A 22,006-nucleotide genomic window follows, 5' to 3' on the forward strand; every position below is an offset into this window, starting at 1 on the left:
TTATTATTTATATTTTTGATATTTTTTTCTTTGTCTTCTTAAGGAAGTCCTTTAACATTTCTTGGAATACTAGTTTGGTGGTGATGAACTCCTTTAGCTTTTTTTCTGTCTGAGAAGCTCTTTCTCTGTCCCTCCCTCGTTTTAACTGTAGCATGTGGGTATGGGAGCAGTCCTTTTGGTGTCTCGACCCCTTCTGCTGGTCTCGATGTGGCTTCATATGTATATCCTTAGTTATAGGATTTCTGTTTGGCTAGACTTCAGGCAGTTCTCAAAGATGGGTGTTCTGTAGTTTAGTTGTAATTTTGATGTGGTTGTGTGAGGTGGTGAGCACAGCATTTACCTATTCTGCCATCATAACTGGAAGCCTAAGCAAAATATTTTAAATTCTGTAAGTGTATCCCTCAGTTTTTTATTTTATTTTATATATTTTATTTTATTTTTTATTTCATTTATTTATTATTTTTTATGCCTACAGCACCCAGTGTTCCTAGGTGATCTCCCATCCAAGTATTAACCAGGCCCGACTCTTCTTAGCTTCCAAGATCAGATGGGATTGGGGGTGCTCAGGGTGGCATGGCCGTAGACTCCCTTAGTTTTTAGATGGTGTTGGTTTTGAAGCTGAGAAGTCAAAAAGACCTTTAATATTAAGTTTTACTTAAAAAAAAAATGAGAGAAAGTGTAGGTTGGCTTTTATAGCTACATTCAATCAGGAAACATCTATAATTATTTAGCCGTCCTAATGGTGGTATGAAATTGATACTAATGACACCTTTTAAGTTATTTACTCTTACTCATTAATTCATTTGACAGTAAGCAGTGTGGTGGTATGAATGAGTTTGTTCCCAACACAGCAACATTTTATATGGTGTATCAAGAATTAGGAGGTAAAAAAGAAGGAGAGGTTAAGAAGTAGAAATTAGCAGTTAGAAAATAATCATGGAGATGTAAAGTACAGCATAAGGAATATAGTCAATAACATTCTATTATGTATGGTGCCAAGTGCATAGTAGACTTATCTAGAGGTTTAATGCATAAGTTAGATAAATGTTTAACTGTGCCATATATCTGAAACTAAAATAGTATTGAATGTCAACTGTAATTGAAAAATTAAAAAACTAAGAGGAGAGACAAAAATAATGTGGTTTTAATGCCAGTAAATTAAACAGCCTATAAGAAATGGATAAGTGTCTGGAAACATGTAATGTACCAAGACTGAATCATGAAGAAATAGAAAATCTGAACATTCTGATCGCAAGTAAGGAGATCGAATCAATAATCAAAAACCTCCCAACAAACAAGTGTATGGGACCCAACGGCTTCACTGGTGCATTCTACAAAACATTTAAAGAAGAATTCATGCCAGTTCTTCTCAAACTCTTCTAAATATTAGAAGAGGAGGGAACACTTTCATACTCATTTTATGAAGTCAGCATTACCCTGATACCAAATCCAGATTAGGACACCACACGAAAAGAAAATTACCAGCCTGTATTCCTTATGAACATAGCTGCAGAAATTTTTAACAAAATATTAGCAAACCAAGTTCAACAATACATTATACAGTTCATACACCATGATCAAGTGGAATTTATTCCAGAGATGCAAGGATGGTTCAACATCCACGAATCAGTCAGTGTGATACACTACATTAATAAAATGAAGGATAACAATCATAGAATCATCTCAATAGATGTAGAAAAAGCATTTGAGATAATTCAACATCATTTATAATAAAAGCTCTCAACAAAGTAGATATAGTTAGTATATACCTCAACATAAAAAGGCCATTTATGTCAAGCCCACAGCTTGTGAGACTCAACAGTGAAAACATAACAGCTTTTTTAATAAGGTCAGGAACAAGATGAGGATGCCCTCTCTTGCCTGCCTGTTTTCTTCAGCAGTTCCAGGTAAAGCAATTAAGCAAGATTAAGAAAAGGCATCCAAATTGAAGGGAAGAAGTAAAATTGTCACTGTTTATAGATGACATGATATAATATATAAAAAATCTTGAAGACTTTACCAAAGAACTACTGGAACTAAAAGAAATTCAGTAAAGTTAGAGGATAGAAAAAGCAATATACAAAAATTTGTTGAGTTTCTATACCCTGCTAATGAACTATGAGAGAAATTAAGAAAACAGTTCCAGTTATAATTGCATCACGAAGAATAAAATACCTAGGAATAAGTTTAACGAAGGAGGTGAAAGACCTGTACATTGAAAACTAAGACATTGAAGAAATAAATTGAAGAGACAAATAAATGGAAAGATACTTCATGTTCATTGATTGGAAGAATTAATATTATTAGAATGTGTATACTATCCAAAGCAATCTACAGATTCAGTGTAATTCCTATCAAAATTCCAATGGAAGTTTTTACAGAAATAGAAAAAACAATCTTAAAATTTGTATGGAAACACTAAAGATTCCAGATATCCAAAGTAGTCTTGAGAAAGAAAGACAAAGCTGGAGACATTACATGTCCTCATTTCAAACTACATTACAAAGTTACGGTAATACAAATAGTATGATATTGGCAGAATTACAGATACATGGGTCAATGGAACAGAATTGAGAGCCCAGAAATAAGCCCACAGATATTTGTTCATTTAATTTATGACAAAGGAGCTAAGAATGTACAATGTGGAAAGGACAGTCTCATTAATAAATGGTGCTGGGAATTTATGAATTTAAAGAGGACAGAAATAATCCATTTTACTGGGAAACACTCACTTATGTAGAATGGAATCTTCTTGATGATATGTTAATGAGGTGGCTGCCAAAACCTGATCCTGCTGGCCCAAGTAAGAGGTGCTTTGGCCTACTGGCATCCTCCACCTCCCCTTATTCAGGAGAACACTCCTGCCTGCGACCTTACTTGTTATTCTTCTCCTCCCTCCCTTTTTAGAGCTTGACCTCTCTGTGCATAGATATACACACAGCCTGATATATGGGCTAGACTTCTCTTGATTTCCGGAACCAATCAACCCAAGATGGATGTGGCTTCTTACCTGATCTTAGCATTTATTATTCCTCATCTAAAATACCATCCATTTCTTTTGTACAGTTAAAGTACTTGTATAAATGTCTAATCACTATGCTGTACACCTGAAACTAGTATAAAATAATACTGAATATCAACTATAATTGAAAATAAATAAAAATAAAGTACTGGTGGTTTTAATGAAAAAAACTAGAGACATTTTAATTTTGTGAACCATGTGTTCCCATTTAATAAGGGTTTAATTTGATTAAAAAATAAATAGATGGTGCTGCGAAAACTGAACAGCCAGCCACATGCAAAAGAATGAAACTGGACTACTATCTTCCATCTTAAAAAACAATTAACTCAAAATGGATAAAGACTTGAATGTAAGACCTGAAATCATAAAGCTCCTAGAAGAAAACATAGGGATAAGCTCCTTGAAATTGGTCTTGGCAATGATTTTTTGTATCTGACTCCAAAAGCTAAGTCAACAAAAGCAAAAATAAAAATGTGGGACTATATCAAACTAAAAAAAAGCTTCTACACAGTAAGTGAGCCATCAGCAAAATGAAAAGACACCTTTCTGATTGGGAGAAAATATTTGTAAATTATATACCTGATGAAGAGTTAATATCCAAATTATATAAAGAACACATACAACTCAGTAACAAAGAAACAATTTAATTATAAAATGGGTAGAAGATCTGAATAGACATTTTTCAAAGAAGACATACGGATTGTCAACAGGTACACAAAAAAATGTTCGACATTACTAATTGTTAAGAAAATGCATATTTAAACCACAGTGAGATATCACGTTACAATAGCTGTTATCAAAAAGAGAGGAAATAAGTGTTGGCAAGAATGAGGAGAAAGGGATCTCTTGTGCACTGTTGGTGGGAATATAGATTGGTGCAGCCTCTATGGAAAAAAGTATGGAGGTTCCTCAAAAAATTAAAAATAGAACTGATATATGATCCTGCAATACTATTACTGAGTATTTATCCAAAGAAACAGAAAAAAGAACTTGAAAAGGTATCTGCATGCTTATGTTCATTGCAGTATTATTTACAATGGCTAAGGCATGTTAATAGTCTCTTTCTATCAGTGGGTGAATGGATAAAGAAGATGTGGTATATTTATACAATGGATATTATTCAGTCATAAAAAGAAGAAAGTCTTGCATTTGTGACAACATGGATGGATCTTGAGGGCATTATGCCAAGTGATATAAGTCAGACAGGGAAAGACAAATACTGTTTGATTTCATCTGTGGAACTAAAAACAAGAACATAAAAACTAAGAAAGTAGTCAAAGTTAAAGATACAGAGAACAGTTGGTGGTTGCTAGATAGATGCTGGGGGTTGGAGGCTGGCAAAATGAATGAAGGGGATCAAAAGGAACAAACTTTCAATTATAAATAAGTCTTGGGGATGTAATGTATAGCATAGTGACTATAGTTAATAATACTATGTTGTATATTTGAAAGTTAAGATAGGTCTTAAAAGTTTTCATCACAAGAAAAAAATAATGCAGCTTTAAAAATAATGCTGTATTTGAAGTTTTTGAAATAATGTGATAGAGTAACTACAGGGTAATATTATAAATGAAATACAGGACAGTATTCCAAAAGCTGAGTTTGAAGCAGAAATAGGTGAAGATTTCAGATCTTTTGGGAATCTAGACATAGTGAACTGTAATGAATCATTATACTCCAAAACATGTAACTGCCAGTAGTTATTCTATTGTGTGCTGGTCATAGGCTGGAGCAGTGAGAGGGTTTCATGCCAGCGATACTGTGGTGGTGTTTCATCTTTTCAAGTCAGGTTTCCTGGTGTCCAGACATGACCTTCCAAACTTTCTTATGTAAAGTTCATACTTCCCTTTCCCAGTATTCCATCCTCATTTCTTGTGGTTGAGGCTCTTTGGGACCTGAGGTGGAAAACAGTTCAACCAGTCACCTAAGCCTTCACTACCTTTTTCTCTTTCATTCTCCCCAGCAGTCTAAGAAGGAGCATTACCTGAACAGACATAATAGATGTTCCTGCTACTTGTTTTTCTCAGCTGACCTAAGTGCTTTGGTATGGCCTGGGTTGTAGACTGCTCCATGTTTTAGTTTTGTAATCCTCTCTTTCCCAAATCCGGTATATGATATCATATCTTAAACAGAAGGAGTACTTAGTAAATATTTATTAACTCGAAGTCCAATAATTTTTTCTCTCTCTTCTCTTGATCAAGGCCTAGCACTGAGATGACATCATCAGCCTGTCTCTTGACTTACTGTGTCCTCTAGAGAAAGTAGTCAGTGAAAAAAGAGTTGGCACCAAAGACAGATATTGCTTTAATTTTCCCTATGTGGTGTTTTTTTCTTTTGAGGGGGCGGGTGGGGGGTTTGTTAATTCTCAGTTTATGTCAGTAGTGAATGAAAAATAAAAGCTACACACACAAGCATTTGTCATTCATGGCTGGATAGCTTAGGAGGAAAATTGGTCTCCAAGGAAAAGCTTTAAAATAGACAAATACTTGCATAGACTAACTTAGTGTGCAGAAGAGAAATCCTGAAGTGACTTGGGAGAAATGCCAGCTTTTTAGGATGCTCTGTTAATTTTTATATATTGTAACATTTTTAAAATGACAGCAGACAGAAATAATTAAAAGGTTCAGAGTCTGGAATAGTGCTTTTTCTACAGCTGTAAGCTATTTAAAATTCTTCTTGTGTTACTGTTTGTCATCCAGATGGCTTTCTGGCACTGGTTCAGTTCCTAGATGTGAAGGCTATTGGTTAGTTACTAGCTTTACCATACTCTTATACGATTTGGCTCATGACTCAAGCTCATAGCACTTATACGTGGGTACCCTTTGCCATACAATTATTCATTATTGTCATGATGTCACATGTTATAACCAAGTGCCAGAATTAATTGGCTACCATTTCTGGGATGGAGATTTGTTGACATTCAAAAGAACACCCTGGTTAGTCTGTTGGTTCCATTGCTACTGGAGTGAGAAACAGAAGAAACAGAAGCAGTTGTCTAGACAGTGAAACTTTGTGCATGATAGGTACAAAAGTGTATCCCATATACCAAAATTATTTGCTTCACTCTTATACTATTAACTAAAATGATTAAAAAGCAAAAAAAGGCTTACCACAGAAGAAAATGTTGTGGTGAGAGGCTGGGGAGAAGAAGGGGATTACTATCTGGAAGGAACACCCAAGGAGTCTTGGATATGCTGATGTGTTGTATTTCTTGATCTGAAATGTGATTTGCTTTACAGTAGGTGTTTGCTTTTCAATAATTCATTGGGTACTTTTTTGTTTATATATTATTTTAAACAATAAAAATGGAAAATACTTGCCCATTATATAGGCGAAGTCTCTTCAAAGGTCATTGTATTTTATACTAGATATATGGCTTGTTTCAAACTATATTACATGTTCATTGATTATCAGTGGAAGGAGCAAGAACAAGATAGGGTAAAAGTATGAGTAGAGTACCCTGTGGTTTGGTGTTTCCCATGCATTTTGAGATTCATTGTGTTTCTCACTCTGTTCTGCAGCATACAGACTGCTACTGAGATTCTGCTGCCCTGGGTGATCTTCAAGGTTTTATTTGGAATGTAGAACATCTAGGAAGCTGTGTTAGTAAAACTGGATTGCAATTCTTAGACTATGGAGAGACCCTCCCCAGGCCTCTGGAATTAGCCTTGACTATTTCTGATTGTGGAGAGGCCTAAATCCTTACCACATAAAAATCCTCAGTAGAGAAGACACCTTACCAATTAGAAATGAAAAACACTGACACTCCAAAATGGGCAGTAGATAACAAAAGTTAATTTATAAAACAGGATGTCTTTTACTTGAATACTGAATACTTTCTGTTAGTATACAGAGTGTACTGAGAATGGAATTTTTTTAAAGAAAAGTATGGTAGCAATACAATTAAAATAGAAAATATAATTTCTAATATAACAGAAATGACATGTAGATATGTTAGCATTTTGTGAAGTCCGCTTAGTGCATTCCATTATTTGATAAGCTGTTCTTGAAACTTACTGTCTGATGAGTATTTAAAATGAAATGTATTTGGATTTTTTTTTCTTGGAAAATAAGGATCTTATTACTTGATGTCTTTTAGAGATTTATGTGGTCTATTTTATCACAATGGGAATTATTCTCAAAGCAAATATTCTCTAGGATACAAAATTATTCAGTTTATATACATAGAGTATGTTAGCATATTAAAAGTTAAAAAGCCTGAAATAAGCAAGCAACAAATCAGAATCACAGCTCAGAATTCTACCATTTTTACATGGTATCATTCATTATGAAATACAAAAGGATTATTAATGTTTAAGTGGAATGATCTCTAACCTGTAAATTACATTAGTGTGACCAAATACATCCAGAAATACAGATTCTAGTAAATATAAAAAATGTTTGATTTTATAAGTAGAGGAATGCAAATTAACATTTTTTGACTTTAGAAAATTGATTAAGATTAAAAAGCTCTGTTACAATCCTGTTTACGGATACTACATACAACCATTAATATAGTGGGAATACAAAGGATAAACTCTTTCTAGGAAATTTGTCAACATGTATAAAGAACCTTAAAGAAGTTTATACTAGTGATTCTAAATCCTGTTAGGCGCAAACCCCTTTTTGATAATATGTTTTGTAATACTTGGTTTACTATATTGAAATGAAATATATAGAAAATATAATCTACCTACACATATAATAAGAAAAATATTATGCTTTAATTGTAATATAAAGGAAATAATTTGTGATAAAATATATTGTGCTTTTCAATATGTGAATACTCAGGCACACTGTAGTAGACCATAGTCAGAAGCTTATATTTGTACTTAGTTCACTGTGAGTGTATTGATGACAAGTAAAAATTGACACAGGAATGTTGTATTGACAACTTAAATCCAATGAGTAGCTGCTACTTTTGATTCTATATCATGGCTCACAAAATAGTAGACTAAATAAAAAATCCTTACTGTAGTTGAATGGCTTTTTATTCATAAACAGAACAAGAGGTCATTGAGCACTTTTCCCTCAGAAACCGTAATGAACACTCCAGGGGTTTTGGCTTTCATAAAGCAAAATTTCTACTAATATACATGTGTGGTATAATTGCTCTGACATATTATATACCACTGATATACAATGCCCAGTGTTGTAATTCAGTAAAGAAATTTTGCAGTAGCTCATTCTCCTTTCTCTCTGAGCATGGTCATTAACTTTATCATGGCTTTGAAACTTTTTAGTAGTTGTATAAATTGTGTTTGTTTTGTAGGTAGAACCATATCATGTAAACGGTTTCTTGGTGTTGAAATAATAAAACCTGTGGATTTAGTTCAATCAGTATTGAATGAGCCTTATTCTAGATTAAAGAGAATGATAGAATGAAATACATAATGATTATTTTATAAAATTAGATCTTATTTTAAACATTCTAAGTTAGAAAAAGTAACTTTTACACATTGGATAATTTTATCTGAAATGATTCCTTTATTAAATTTGAAATTTGTAATTTGAAGCTTGTCTTTTAAGACCCAATGACATTATATGTATTTTTTATTTTTCGAGGGAAACTTTAGTTATGGATATTTTGTTAAATCTATACTATTTTAGTTTTAGATACATGCTTTCCTCTTCAGGATATTTACTGTGATGGGTGCCAACTGTTTGTGCATTATGGATTGCTTATTAGAAAAAGTTTTAAAAGAGGAATTCTTTAAGCAACACAGGAGTTAATTTTGTCTGTCTTTGCTTAGCCACAGAGTTCATTTTATTATATTAAGTATTTGTGTGGTGGTTTGAAAAAAATTTCTCTACATTTATGGATGTTGAAATAAATCTGGCTTATAATAAGTAGACTCGTTTTACAAAGGCAAACTAAGTATTTATAAGCATTCCATTTATAGTTAGGTTAAATACTAAGAATGTAAGTTTATGGAAGTACTGATGAACACACATATTAAGAATAGATAGCTTAGTTCTAACCAGAGTCCTTCCTCTGGATTCTTCAAAGGGCCCTGAAGATAGAACTTAAAAAAAAGGTAATAAGATGTATGCCCTCATTAATAAAATATGGAAAAAAGGAAATATTTATTTATAGTTTCGAACTACGTTAACATATTTCCTTGCAGCCTAAATTTCTATGCGTTAGGTTATACTCATGGCTTTTTATTTTTACAGTAAGTAGAATTCTGATTATACTTTTGTACTGTTTTATTATTTTGCTATTTTTGTGTCATTTATGAAGATTTCCATAGTATACACACTTGACAAATTGTAGTTTAAATAGCTGCTTAATATGTCATCAAGTGGGTATGTCATTCATTGTTTAACTATTGCTTCATGTTCGGACAGTTTATTTGCAAATTTGTCATATTTATATATTTTGTGTGTATAATTTTTCTGTTATCAAGTTTTAAATATGATATTACCAGGTTAGTAAGTATGAAATATTTCAAGGAAGAGTGCATATTTGCAGATTTGTTTCTAAAAGCAATTTAGAGTGCCACCTTCTATTTGAGAGGGTAAATTTACAATGTTTTAGCAATTATTCTTTAGTAATTTGTAAAATTAGAGATATTTCTTACATAGAATTACAGTTATTCAGATAAAGTAACCATCTCTATAAAATGAAGTTCTACACTGTTCAGTTGTTCATTGCTCAGTATAATGTATACTTCACTGTAAACAAATCAACAGTTAGGGATGATTCATTTTGTTTGAACAATGGGAGCAGGAGGGCTGAAGCCCAGATGAGTCAAGATCCCTTACTTAAATTGTCTCTGATAGAAACCTAAAAGGTGAATGAATAGTAAACGTAGTGCTCATCATTGGTATATGGCTACTTCCAGTGCTAATGTTCTATTATTTTATAAATATGCGCTTTCCTTATAGCTATATCATATAATAGGAAAGAGAAAAGTACTAAGTAACACTGTTGCATTGAATTTTTAAAAATTCCCTTTCAGTCTCTTTTAAAATTTTTCCATGATTTTCCAAAGTAGTTTTTGGTTTAACTTATTCATCTATGTAATAGTTTAATGTTGGTTTCTGCTTGTCATTTGACTTGAAGAGGTAAAATCCAGTGGCTCTCCTGGCACTTGTCTTGGAAGTTGAGAACATTTAAACTCTTTCCTCTCTTTCTGCCATTGAACAATTGACAGGATATGGGTTTGTAACAGTTTAAGGGTTTAGTTGAGCCAACTGTCACTGTGCCCTCTCATAGCTTTCTCGAAAAGTTGTTTTCATAGTTTTTTCATGCTTGTCCTCAGCCTTTCATCATTTGGTAGATGCTCAAACAAAAGAGTGATAGAGACTGAAGGTCTTGCTGGGCCAGGTAACCCTGTGGAGAACATATCCTTTAAAAAAAAAAGAAAGAAAAAATAAAAAGTAAGGAATTCAAAAGTATACTAAATTGCTTGGAAAAATATCTTTCTTTTGGTTCCTGGCTCTACCTCTATGTCATCTTAGATAATTTATTTAATCTCTCTGGACCTTAGTTTCCTTATCTTTAAAATGAGAAGGGTCTGTAACTCCTAAGGCACCTACCTCTTAAACTGAAACTCTGTGTTACTTTACAAACTGGATTCTTGTGTGTGGTGCTCCCTATAACATCAGGGTGACAAGAAGAACCAGAATATATTTAATTTTCGATTACGTGACAATAATTTTATTTATTTTTTTACAAAATATCTGTACAAAAGGTTATGTGTTAGCAGTTGGTTTGTTACCCCAGTTGTTCAGCTAGACTGAATTGTGTCACAATTTTAGGTATGACAAAGGACATGCTATTTTAATTACAGCTAACACATCTTGTAAGTATGTTCTCATTCTCAATACTTATCTTAAAATATTGTGCATGAAGCTCTGAAGAGCTACAAATTATCCTGTGGTTTTAGTTAGACCACTCTGTCTATTGGTATGTTTGTTTACTACTGGGTTTACAGTCCTCTGATCACTTAAGAGGCTAAAGTTTTTTATTTTTTGTTTTGACTTAGAGTGCCTTTTACCCTTCAAGAATTAGCTAAGGACAATATAGCCAAATACATGAAACCCGATTGATTGGCAAGTGGAAATGTATACTAAGTTATGATCATCAATATTTTAAGTACAGATTATAAGTAGGTCTGGATGAATTGTGTTGAGAGCCTATTACTACTTTGAGAAATAGTAATTATCCTAGTGTAGTGGTTCTGAAAGTGGACAATGTGAACTCCCCCCATAATGCTTTTGAATTTTGTCGGGAGTGATTTTGTTGTACTTGTTGAGGGAGTGATTGGGGGAGGTTCTCTTATGTAAGGGATAGTTGGACATCCTGCAATGCATAGGCGAGTATTGGACAAAAAGAAAATGTCTCATGTACAGCAAAATTTTTGAATTTCCTTCCAGTTATTCATGTAGGTGAAAAGTCTCTTTATTGTGTCTGATACTAGATCTTAACTCTATATTACAAAAAAATATAATACAAAGTTTTTATATAATTTCAATATACTGATTTTAGAAGATAAAGACTTGGAATACATAGTTTTGGAAAATCTGTTACCAGAGGCATTTGGTATTTGATCATCTGTACAACATACTTGGATCAGTCTGCATTTGTACTTGTCATAGCCATGGTGATTCTATGTATAAATTCAAACCTCATTAAGCAGTGGTATAGTCATGTCCAAGTGTCCACATACTGAGATATACATTATTAGTTTATTTCTTCTTTACATTACAATTAGGATGTTATATGGGTTTATTTTCAAATGAAGTATATATTTTGTATGTAAGTTATATTAATTATTTCAGATATTTAAAGTATTTGTAAAATATTTGTTTTAAAAGAATATTGAATATGAGAGGATTGAAAATCATTCTTCTAGATAGTATTTAGCTTAAAGTATTTGAAAACTGGTCTAAAGAGAGTGCTGTTATTAAAGTGACACACAAGTACAACCCATATTTTAGATTGTAATTATGTACTATATGTCTACATGGAGTGTTTACAGAGTGTGACAACTAGTTTAACTCAGTTATTAGTAAACTATTAATATGAAATTATCAAGGTAGAAGTTTATGTATCTGGGCATAACCTTGTAATGTTTCCTTTGATAATTTACTCCTTGTTGAGGAAAACATTTCTGCATCTCTTATTTAAACACATTAATGCTTTACAAGCATCTTCAGTATCTTGCTGAATCATTAGATGCTTTGTAAATTGTTGACATTTTGAATGTGAGGATTTCGTCCTTCAAGTTGAAAATAGAGGAATTGATTTTGGAGATTGGCGTGATGTTGTTTAGTAAGCAAAGAACATGGTTAACTGTAAAGCTAAAGGATTAAACTTTCCTTTATGATGCATTTTGAGATAGCATGAGAAAAATACTTGATTTTTGCAACTTATTTTGCCAATTACTAAATGTTTAAGACATTTTTATTGTGAAATATAACATATATAAAAGTAAACAAAATGTAAATATACAGTTTAGTGAATTTTTCTGAAGTGAATTCCTGTGTTCTTTTTCTCTACATTAAAAATAATGGGAGTTGATATCATGGGAGTTCCTCAGTCTGTCTAAATTAAACAGAAGATAACATTTTATGGGAATAAGCAATACTGTAGTCAAACAGTTGAAATACATAATTTTTGGAAGTAATGCCTGTGACATTAGTGGAATTGCAACGCAGCGGGGGGGACAGTACTTAAGTTGTGGGAGAGATTTATTTCATGTTCCTCTTCACATGACAGAAGTTAATGATTGGATACAAGGTGATGTTAGGCAAAGCCTGATCCACTACCATTAATTATGCAGTTAGAGTTCTATATGTTACTATTTTTCTACTTTGCTCTTTTATGGAAAAGTAACATCTATTATAAAATATAGACTGAGGTTTTGTAAAGCCATATGCAAATAAACTTTACTGCTATCTGACTTAAATTATATCAGTTTTTTTAAATATGAGGAATTCTGGGAGATCTAGATGTATATGGAATTTTATCTATGATATTTTATCTGTGTATTGGTAAAATATTACCTTGGCTTCACATAAAGATGTCACCTTTGGAGACTATTTATGGTATTTCTTAGACTAGGCATTAAAAGACGACATTGGAGGGCACATAATTTTTCCTGTCAAGCATAACTTAAATCACAATTTTAATTACCCAATATAATTGTTCTGCTAGTGACTGCCATAAAATTTTTTCATTTATTCATTCAGCTATAAGTAAATATTTATGAGATCTTAATATGTGTCAGGAGCTACAGGTAAAGAGCTGGAAATAATAGGAGATTGGGGACCTATCAGTAAGCAGTGAGCTTCAATATAGTGTTCTTGCGCTATGACAAAGGTATGCTCTGGTGCTTGGGTGCACAGAAGAGTATTAGGAAAGTATTCCAAGAGTCTAGAAGAGTAAGAGTTTGTCAGGAGATAAGTGGGTGAGGATATCCTAAGGAGAGGGAATGATGAGTTTAAAGCGGAAGGCAGGAAGTACCTTCCGCTGGTAAGTACCTGTCATTCAGTTTGGCTGGATTAAGATAATTAGTGTGTGTGAGTGTTGAGTGTCAGATCTTGAAAGGAAGGAAGGTCAGGGCCCATGAATTAATTCTTGTAATTCATTTTAGGTATAACTGTTTCATTAAGAAATTCTTAAATGTACTGTAGTGCTTTTTCCTGTAATACCCCAGAAGTTCAGAATTTTGTATCTGGGGAGTTGATGCTGTTAGGGTGATGAGGTGTAATCAGTCTCTGAAAAGAATTCTACCCTGGGCTCCAGGCTGCAGGAAGCCTCATTATTTCCAGTTGTCTGATAAGAGTGAGATCTTAGAGTTTTTGTTTTTATAATTTCATGTTCCCTTATTACTGCTGTTATTTACTAGCTGATTTGGTTTCAGTTTGAGAATCTTGCCGAAAATCTGTGCTGAAGAAATCAGGTGTGTACAGGTTTATCATGATTGTAATTCTGTGGCAGTCAGCTGATATTTCATAAATGCTTCTCAATTTTAAATCCTTATTTTTGTTTTTTTCCCATCTCAGCTTTTGCTGATATCTCTTGATTCATTTGTTGTATTTGCTGTGACTTGGTATTCAGAAGCTGGCTTGCCCCTCCATTTGTCTTTGCATAGTGGTATTTGAACATAAACAAAGCATGGTCTTTTTAATTTGATGTAACATGTTTTCATTCAGGAGATACTTCTTGGACACCTAATACTTGCAAGGTGTAGAAGCCCTCTACTGAAGACAGTCTCCATAGGCCGTCTTGCCTAAAGCAATTCCAGGACCATGGACTATTAATGACATTTGTTGTAACTTTGTGTAGTTTTGTTCTTGTCTACGAAAATTTATCAATTTAGAGTTCCTAAGTATAGTGACTTCTCCTTGCGCTATGTTGAGACAATACTTTAAAAAGCATGGTGCAAACCCTCCTGGAGCTTGCAGTCAACATAGTGTGGTTTATTATGGTTAAATAAATGTCTGAGACTTTTTTTTCTGGTGCTTCAATAGTTATTATGTAGAGTGTGGTGTAGGGCTCACTCTCTCAAACTCAAATCCTGGGACTGCCACTGTTAGCCATGAGATGTCACCCTCTCTAAGCCTTAGGTACTTCCTTAGGGAGTGTAATATTACCACAGAGTGGTAGTAAAGGATAAAATATAGTAAGTCATGTATGTAAAGAACTTTGTAGAATGCTGAGGCATAGTATATATTAAGTTTTAGCTATTATTAATTCTGTTATCCTATGAGCTTAATTTTTTTAATCGTGGGAGAAGGGATAACAAAATATGTCTTAAATTCATTAAACAAATACTAAATGGCTATTATGTGCTGATCTCTTTTAGGGGAAAAAGTAGTTGAAAAATAACAGCTCGAAAGAACTTATGGCTTTTGAATAAATGAAAAAAAAAGTAGCAGTAAACACTTAGGTTGGGCTTAACTATATTCTGGGCATTCCTTACTCAGTTTTCATAACTATGCCATGAGGTAGATACTATTGTTTTCACCATTTCACAGATAAGGGAACTTAAGTAGGGAGAAGATATGTAATTTGCCCAAGGTCTCTCAGCTAATGAGTGATGGAGTCAGGTCTCAAAACTAACCTGTTAGACTCCGAAGTCAAATATTTAATTCCTGCACTGTTCTGTGTACAGAAATGAGGCTGGAATTTCTGAAAGATTCAGGACCTGTGTGACAGTATCGATGTGATGGGTCTAGCCTATAAAAGGTGTGAAAGTTAGGAGGGAGAGGTCATGGAAAGAAGAGAGCTGTAATTTACTACCACCTACAGTGTATAAGGCTTTCAAGCTTAGCTGCTTTAATTGTGATCCCGAAGAGATACATTTTATTATTATTCACTTTCTCATTTTTATTTATTTTTCCCAACATTTTTTTTCTTATTGGTGTATAAAATGCAACAGATTTCTATATATTGATTCTGTATCATGCAACTTTATTGAATTCATTTATTAGTTCTAGTAGTTTTTTGGAGTATTTAGTGTTTTCTAAGTAGAATAGCATGCTATCTGCAAATAATGAGAGCTTTGCTTCTTCTTTTCTGATTTAGATGCATTTTCTTTCTCTTTTTTTTGTCTGATTGCTGTGGCCAGGACTTCTAATAATGTGTTGAATAGAAGTGGTGATGGTGGATACTCTTGTCCTGTTCCTGATCTTAGAGGAAAAGCTTTCAGCTTTTCCCTATTGAGTATGGTATTAGCTATAGGCCTGTTATATATGGCTTTTATTATGTTGAGGTACATTTTCACTGTACCCACTTTGTTGAGAGTTTTTATCATGAATGTTGAATTTTGTTAAATGCTTTTCCTCAATCTGTTGATATGATCATATGGTTTATATCCTTTATTTTGTTAATGTGTTGGATTGTATTAATTGACTTATGGATGTTGAACCATCCCTGCATCCCTAGGATGAATCTCACTTTGTGTGTGATCCTCGTAATGTATTATTGAATGCAGTTGGTAATATTTTGTTGATAATTTTTGCATCTGTGATCATCAAGGATATTGGTCTGTTTTCCTTTATAATGTCTGTCTGGTTTTGATATCAGGGTAATTCTGGCTTCATAGAATGAGTTTGGAAGCATTTATTCTTCCATTTTTTGAAATAGTTTAAACATAGGTATTCATTCTTCTTTGAATGTCTTGTAGAATTTGCCTGAGAAGCTGCCTATTTCTGTACTTTTATTTGTTGGGAGTTTTTGGCTGCTGATTCAGTTTCATTGATAGTAGTAATTGGTTTGTTTACATTTCATATTTCTTTCTGGATCAGTTTTGGAAGGTTATATACTTCTAGAAATTTATCCATTTCTTCTCAGTTTTTGAATCTATTGGCATATGATAGTTCGTAGTGTTCTTTAATAATTCTTTGTATTTCTGCCATGTTGATTGTAACTTTTTCTATTTCATTTATGATTTTATTTGGCTTTTTCTCTTCCTTGATGAATTAGGCTAATGGCTTGTCAATTTTATTTTTCAAAGAACAGGATCTTAGTTTTATTAATCTTATCTATTTTTAAAATCTTTATTTCTGCTCTGATCTTAACTGGTTTCCCCCCCCCCCCCTTTCTGTTTACTGTAGGTTGGTTCTTCTATTTCTAGTTCTTTCAGGTATAGATTTAGGTTGTTTATTTTGACTATTTCTTATTTCTTGAGGTAGGCCTGTATAGTAATGAACTTCCCTCCTGGAACTGCTTTTGCTGCATCCCATAAATTTTGAAAAGTTGTGTTTTCAATTTTATTTGTTTCAAGCTAGTTATCGATTTCCTCTTTGATCTGTTTGTTGTTTAATAACATGTTGTTTAGTCTCGACATATTTTTCCACTCAGTTTTCTTTCTGGTGTTGATTTCTAGTTTCATGCCGTTATTGTCAGAACAGATGCTTGGTATGATTTCAGTCTTCTTGGATTTTTTTTGTGGTCTGATATGTTATCTGTCCTGGATAATGTTCCATGTGCACTTGAAAAAATATGTATTCTGTTGTTTCTGGATAAAATGTTGTATAAAGGTCTATTAAGTTGATCTATTGTGACATTTATGACTATTATTTCCTTATCAATTTTATGTCTGGTTCATTTATCCATTGATGTAAATAGCATATTAAAATCTCATATTATTATATTACTGTGGATTTCTCTCTTTTGTTCATTAATAATTGCTGTATATATTTAGGTGCTCTGATGTTGAGTGCATAGGCATTTATGATTGTTATATCCTCTTTTTTGATCGACCCCTTTATAATTATGTATTGTCTCTCTTTGTCTCTTTTATCTGATATGAATATTTTATCTGATATGAGCTTTCTTTTCACTTCTGTTTGCATGGTGTATTTTTCCATCATTCACTTTCAGTCTCTTTCGAATTGAAGTGAGCCTCTTGTAAGCAGCATATAGATATTATGGTTATTAATTCATTTAGCTAACCTATGTCTTTTTATTGGAGCATTTAATCCATTTACATTTAAACTAATTATTGATAAGTGTGTATTTATTGCCATTTTGTTAATTGACTTTTGGTTGTTATTTATACTTTTTCTCTGTTCCTTTCTTCTCTTAATCTCTTTAGTGGTTTGCTGGTTTTCTGTAATGTTAGGTGTTCCTTTTTCTTTATTCTTTGCATGTCTTTTGTAATTTTTGGTTTATGGTTGCCACGAGGTTTATTTATATTCTTCTATATCTATAGTAGTCTATTTTAAGCAAATAAGCATTTAAGTGTGACTATATTCTGTAAGGTGTACATTTTTACCACCCCCCATGCTTTATATTACTGATGTCATGTTTTAGATCTTTTTGTGTCATGTTGTGTATGTGCTGTCTATTAAATTTAGTTTGATTGTGAGTTTGATACTTTTTTCTTTTGTAGTAGCTTTAAAAATGTCCGCTTTGCTGTATTTATTAAATATTTGACTTTACCTTTGAGATTTTTTTCCCCTTTCTCATATTTTCTTATAATTGGTTATGGCCTTTCTTTTTCTGCTTAAAGAAGACCCTTTAACATTTCTTGTAAAGCTGGTTTAATGGTGATTAACTTTAGTTTCTGCTTTTCCAGGAAACTCGATTTCTCCTTCAATTCTAAATGATAAACTTGTGTGATAAATTATTCTAGGTTGTGGGGTCCTTTCTTTCAGCACTTTAAAGGTGTTTTGTAACTCCTTTCTTCCCTATAAAGTTGCTGCTGAGAAATTGGCTGATACCCTTATGGGGTTTCCTTTGTATGAAACTTGTTTGTTTCTTTCTCTTGCTTCCTTCAAAATTGTGTCTTTCTCTTTAACTTTTGCCTTTTTAATTACAATATGTCTTGGTGTAGGTCTCTTTGGATTAATCTTGTTTGGAACTTTCTGTGCTTCTTGGATTTGCATGTCCGTTTCTTTTTTCAGGTTAGGAGAGTTTTCAGGCATTATTCATATTTTCATTCCTCCCTTTTTCCCTCCTCAGTCAAATTTTATTTTTCAAAAAAAGCAGCAGATCTACCTTACAATTCAAGAACTTAATCTAAATACGCACTGACTGACAATGAAACACATCTGAATATGGAGTGAAAACAGTTTCTAAAAAACCATCAAATATATCATCTCTAAATACCCAAATAATAAATCACTTTGCAGGCCTTTTGTTGAGTGGAATCATAAACAAAAAAAACCTAAAGATTTATTGTTGTGAAAACAAATCTGTAGTACAGTAGTATGAATCTTGGGTATTAAGCATAATCAGTTGAATCAAGTTAAGAAGGGGAAAATCTAATAAGAAGTTGGTGTACGTGTTAAAGTCTATAAGCCACTTGACCCAAGAGCAACTGAGATATCCAACTTGTTTACTGAGACCAGACATCATTTTAAATATACGTTTTTGGAAGGCAATTAAAAATTATAATTCTAATAGGCTACAAAACAAATTATAAAAGTTGTAGAAAGCAATTAAAACTATGTTTTGTTCGGTTTTGTTTTTTAGGCAAGGCAGCCCTTGGTTGACTTCACAGATTGCACGGACCTTGTCAGTTTATAGCCCTTTATTTATTTTTTATTTTTTTTACGCCTATAGCACCTGATCTTCCTAGGTGATCTTCCATCCAAGTACTAACCAGGCCCAACCCTGCTTAGCTTCCAAGATCAGACAGGATTGGGCTTGTTCAGGGTGGCATAGCTGTAGACAAAACCATGTTCAAAGAGCCATTTTTTACAGCTCTATTTCAGCACCCCAGGGAGAAATAAAAAGGCATCCATGACTCACAGAAGAAAACAAAATGAATGTTATTGGAATCAGTTATTTTTTCCCAGTGAGGTATAAAACCTATATAGATATTTGATACTATACTATAACAAATTGCACCTCTCATAGTCCTGTTTAATTTCCTTTAAACTCTGTTTTTAATATCGTTTCTAGAAACTGTTGTAAAAATGTTGTTTTCATGATTCTGAAGCTGGTTTCAGTTTTTTTCATATATCTTTATATCAATACTTCATATACTGGCTATCAGTTATAAAAAAAGCTTGAAATCTCTTCATTATGATAGCACATTCATCGGAAATTACTGATGTGCAAGCAGCCCTAAGAGGTGCAGCTTTCTGGAGAGCACATTTTGTTGATTGCTTCATTGCCTGAATATTCTTTTTAATGACTCTTGATGAAAGCCTCTTTCAGTTTTGTAAACACCGATGTGCAGACTCACTACATTGCAATTGCATGTCCTTGGATAGGAAGACTGTTTCAGTTTGTGAGGAGAGGAGTCTAAGTTTTAATGGCCGAGAAACTTTGCATCCTGCAGAAGAGAATCTCTTTTATATTTTTGTTACTTAAGTATATCATAGAGATATGCTGAGATAGCCCAGTCAATCCTTAATTTTCTTCTTTTTGTATAAATTTGAGCTCAGAATATTTCTGGAAGGGTGGCATTTTGAAAAAGCCAGCTTCCATTGCTGTCTGTAATGCTGAGTACCTGGTTGTCTTCCTCCGTGGCTTTATCTAGGTACTGATTACTGTTCACATGCTGTAGGGTTAATTTCACAGGGTCATACTCCCAAAGTTGGTTGCCTTTTAGGTGGTAGCATTTGAGCATTGTGACTGGGCCATTCAGTTTGGAGACATCCCAGCAAAGGCCATCTATTATAATTTCTTTATTGGTAGTATAAGAGAAAACTTGATTACCTCCCATACCATGACAGTTAAAAATTCCAACTTACTAATTCCCTTTTCTAATCGTGTTATCTGGACACTGATTTGTTTCCACATTTTGTATTTCTTTCTAAGAGAAATAATGACATGGAATCTGAGAATCAGGATAAATATTCTCCAGGTACCAACAGAAAGGTTTACATTGGAGTTTGTCTTAGATTTCTATAGTCTATCTTCGTAACACCTGGAGAAATTATATAGAAGATATTCTTGAATTCATTCGTCTGCACATTGTCTGTCTGTATCTATCTATCTATCTATCTATCTATCTATCTATCTATCTGTCATCAACCAATCAATCATCCATTTATGCCTATAGCACTTGGTATTTCTAGGTGGTCTCCCATCCAAGTACTAACCAGATTTGACCCTGCTTAGCTTCCGAGATCAGATGAGATTGGTCACATTCAGGGTGGCATGGTCATAGACTATTAGTCTTATTGTTATTGATAACCTGTCCTGTGCCTCCTGGTAATGTGTAAGATGTAGCTTTCTGAAACACATGTTCACCATGTGAGCAGGTAACATTCTCCAAAGTTCCTCCAAAATGCCAAATTCTAAAGAAAATTACCAGGATTTCTCCTCCCCAAGTATCCATTCCAGGATCATGTGTTCCAATTTCCTGAAAGTAAATTCTATTGAAAAAATGCCTCCTGCCATTGTAGATGTTCTAGCAGGGACAATCTCTTCTGTCCATTTCTCTTCGGGGATCAGGATACCAGTGAAAATTGAGTGTCCAGTTGAATCCACTATAGTTCATAATCAGAACCTGCCATGTACTCAAAAGTATCATAGCTGATCCCATCAAGGATAGGATATAGCACTTTTCATGTTATGTTTGATCTTGCCTAGGAGAGGTTCCAGCCATCTCACTGTATACTAATGGTGAGCATCTATGGTGATCACTTGGCTTTTAGACACAGCAGCTCCTTTTAATCTAGGCTCTGATGAATCCAGAACATTTTTCCATTCGAATTACATGATCTGGTACTTTTAATTTTTTCATGTAACTCTCTCAAAGCCTTTTCAAAAAGTCTCTTTCACTGGCGTTATCTACTTAGCATGTGCAATTAATGATACTGTGGACAGTTCACAGAAGTATGCTGCTCCAAGCATCGCTGTGGAAAACAATCACCGCACATGTTGTAGGAAGATTATCTGGATACACCTTTGTTTTATCTTTCTAACCTAACGTCTGGTAAAGATCTGTTGAGTACAGTCATCTCACTTGCCACGAAATGAAAATCATGGATTTTAAACATTTAGGAATGATGACTAGTTTCCCCATTTTCCAGGACCTTCATGAGGCTTTTGTACTGGTTCTAGAACATCCTCAGAAGGAAGCCCTTTCTCTTTTTTTATTAAAATCACATTTGTTGCATTTACTGAAGTAGAGCAGCAGGAACATATCCAACAGTAGTCAAATCAAGGAAGTGGCCAGGACCACCTTACAGTATGCAAATTTTCTCATGACGCTCTGGGTCAAATATAAAATGAAAAAAAAACATATAAATATACAAAGATCATGAAAAATTTTCCAATCCAATTTTATCAGAAATTATGTTCATAACTCCGAAGTGGTTTTTCAAATGAATTCATATTCCAACTTCACATGTCCCACATTTCCTCGGTCTCTGGGTGCAGTGGCAACCACAGGTCGTGGTGGTAGCTGGTGGTGGTGGCAGGTGCTCTGCTGGCTTGCCTGGGTGGTTGCAGTGTGGTCACATGGGCTGCAGCACTGGCTCTACTTGGACTGAACCACCTGCTTGGCCACTGCCCCAGTCATTATCTCTTTAAATACAATTCGTTTCTTTCTTCTCCTT

General features: G+C 33.6%; 1 protein-coding gene and 3 pseudogenes across 3 annotated transcripts in view; 1 reads left to right on the forward strand and 3 right to left on the reverse strand.

Annotated features, from left to right (window-relative positions):
* The window catches only part of PIK3CB (phosphatidylinositol-4,5-bisphosphate 3-kinase catalytic subunit beta), a 167,081-nt gene that overhangs the window by 52,839 nt on the left and 92,236 nt on the right, over positions 1-22,006 (forward strand). The gene's annotated exons all lie outside the window — the stretch shown is intronic.
* LOC118602502 lies at positions 467-585 on the reverse strand (annotated as a pseudogene).
* On the reverse strand, positions 19,044-19,162 carry LOC118602480 (annotated as a pseudogene).
* On the reverse strand, positions 19,871-21,654 carry LOC107513961 (annotated as a pseudogene).

The sequence above is a fragment of the Rousettus aegyptiacus genome, unplaced genomic scaffold (genome assembly GCF_014176215.1).
Source record: "Rousettus aegyptiacus isolate mRouAeg1 unplaced genomic scaffold, mRouAeg1.p scaffold_m13_p_4, whole genome shotgun sequence".
Classification (NCBI taxonomy): domain Eukaryota; kingdom Metazoa; phylum Chordata; class Mammalia; order Chiroptera; family Pteropodidae; genus Rousettus; species Rousettus aegyptiacus.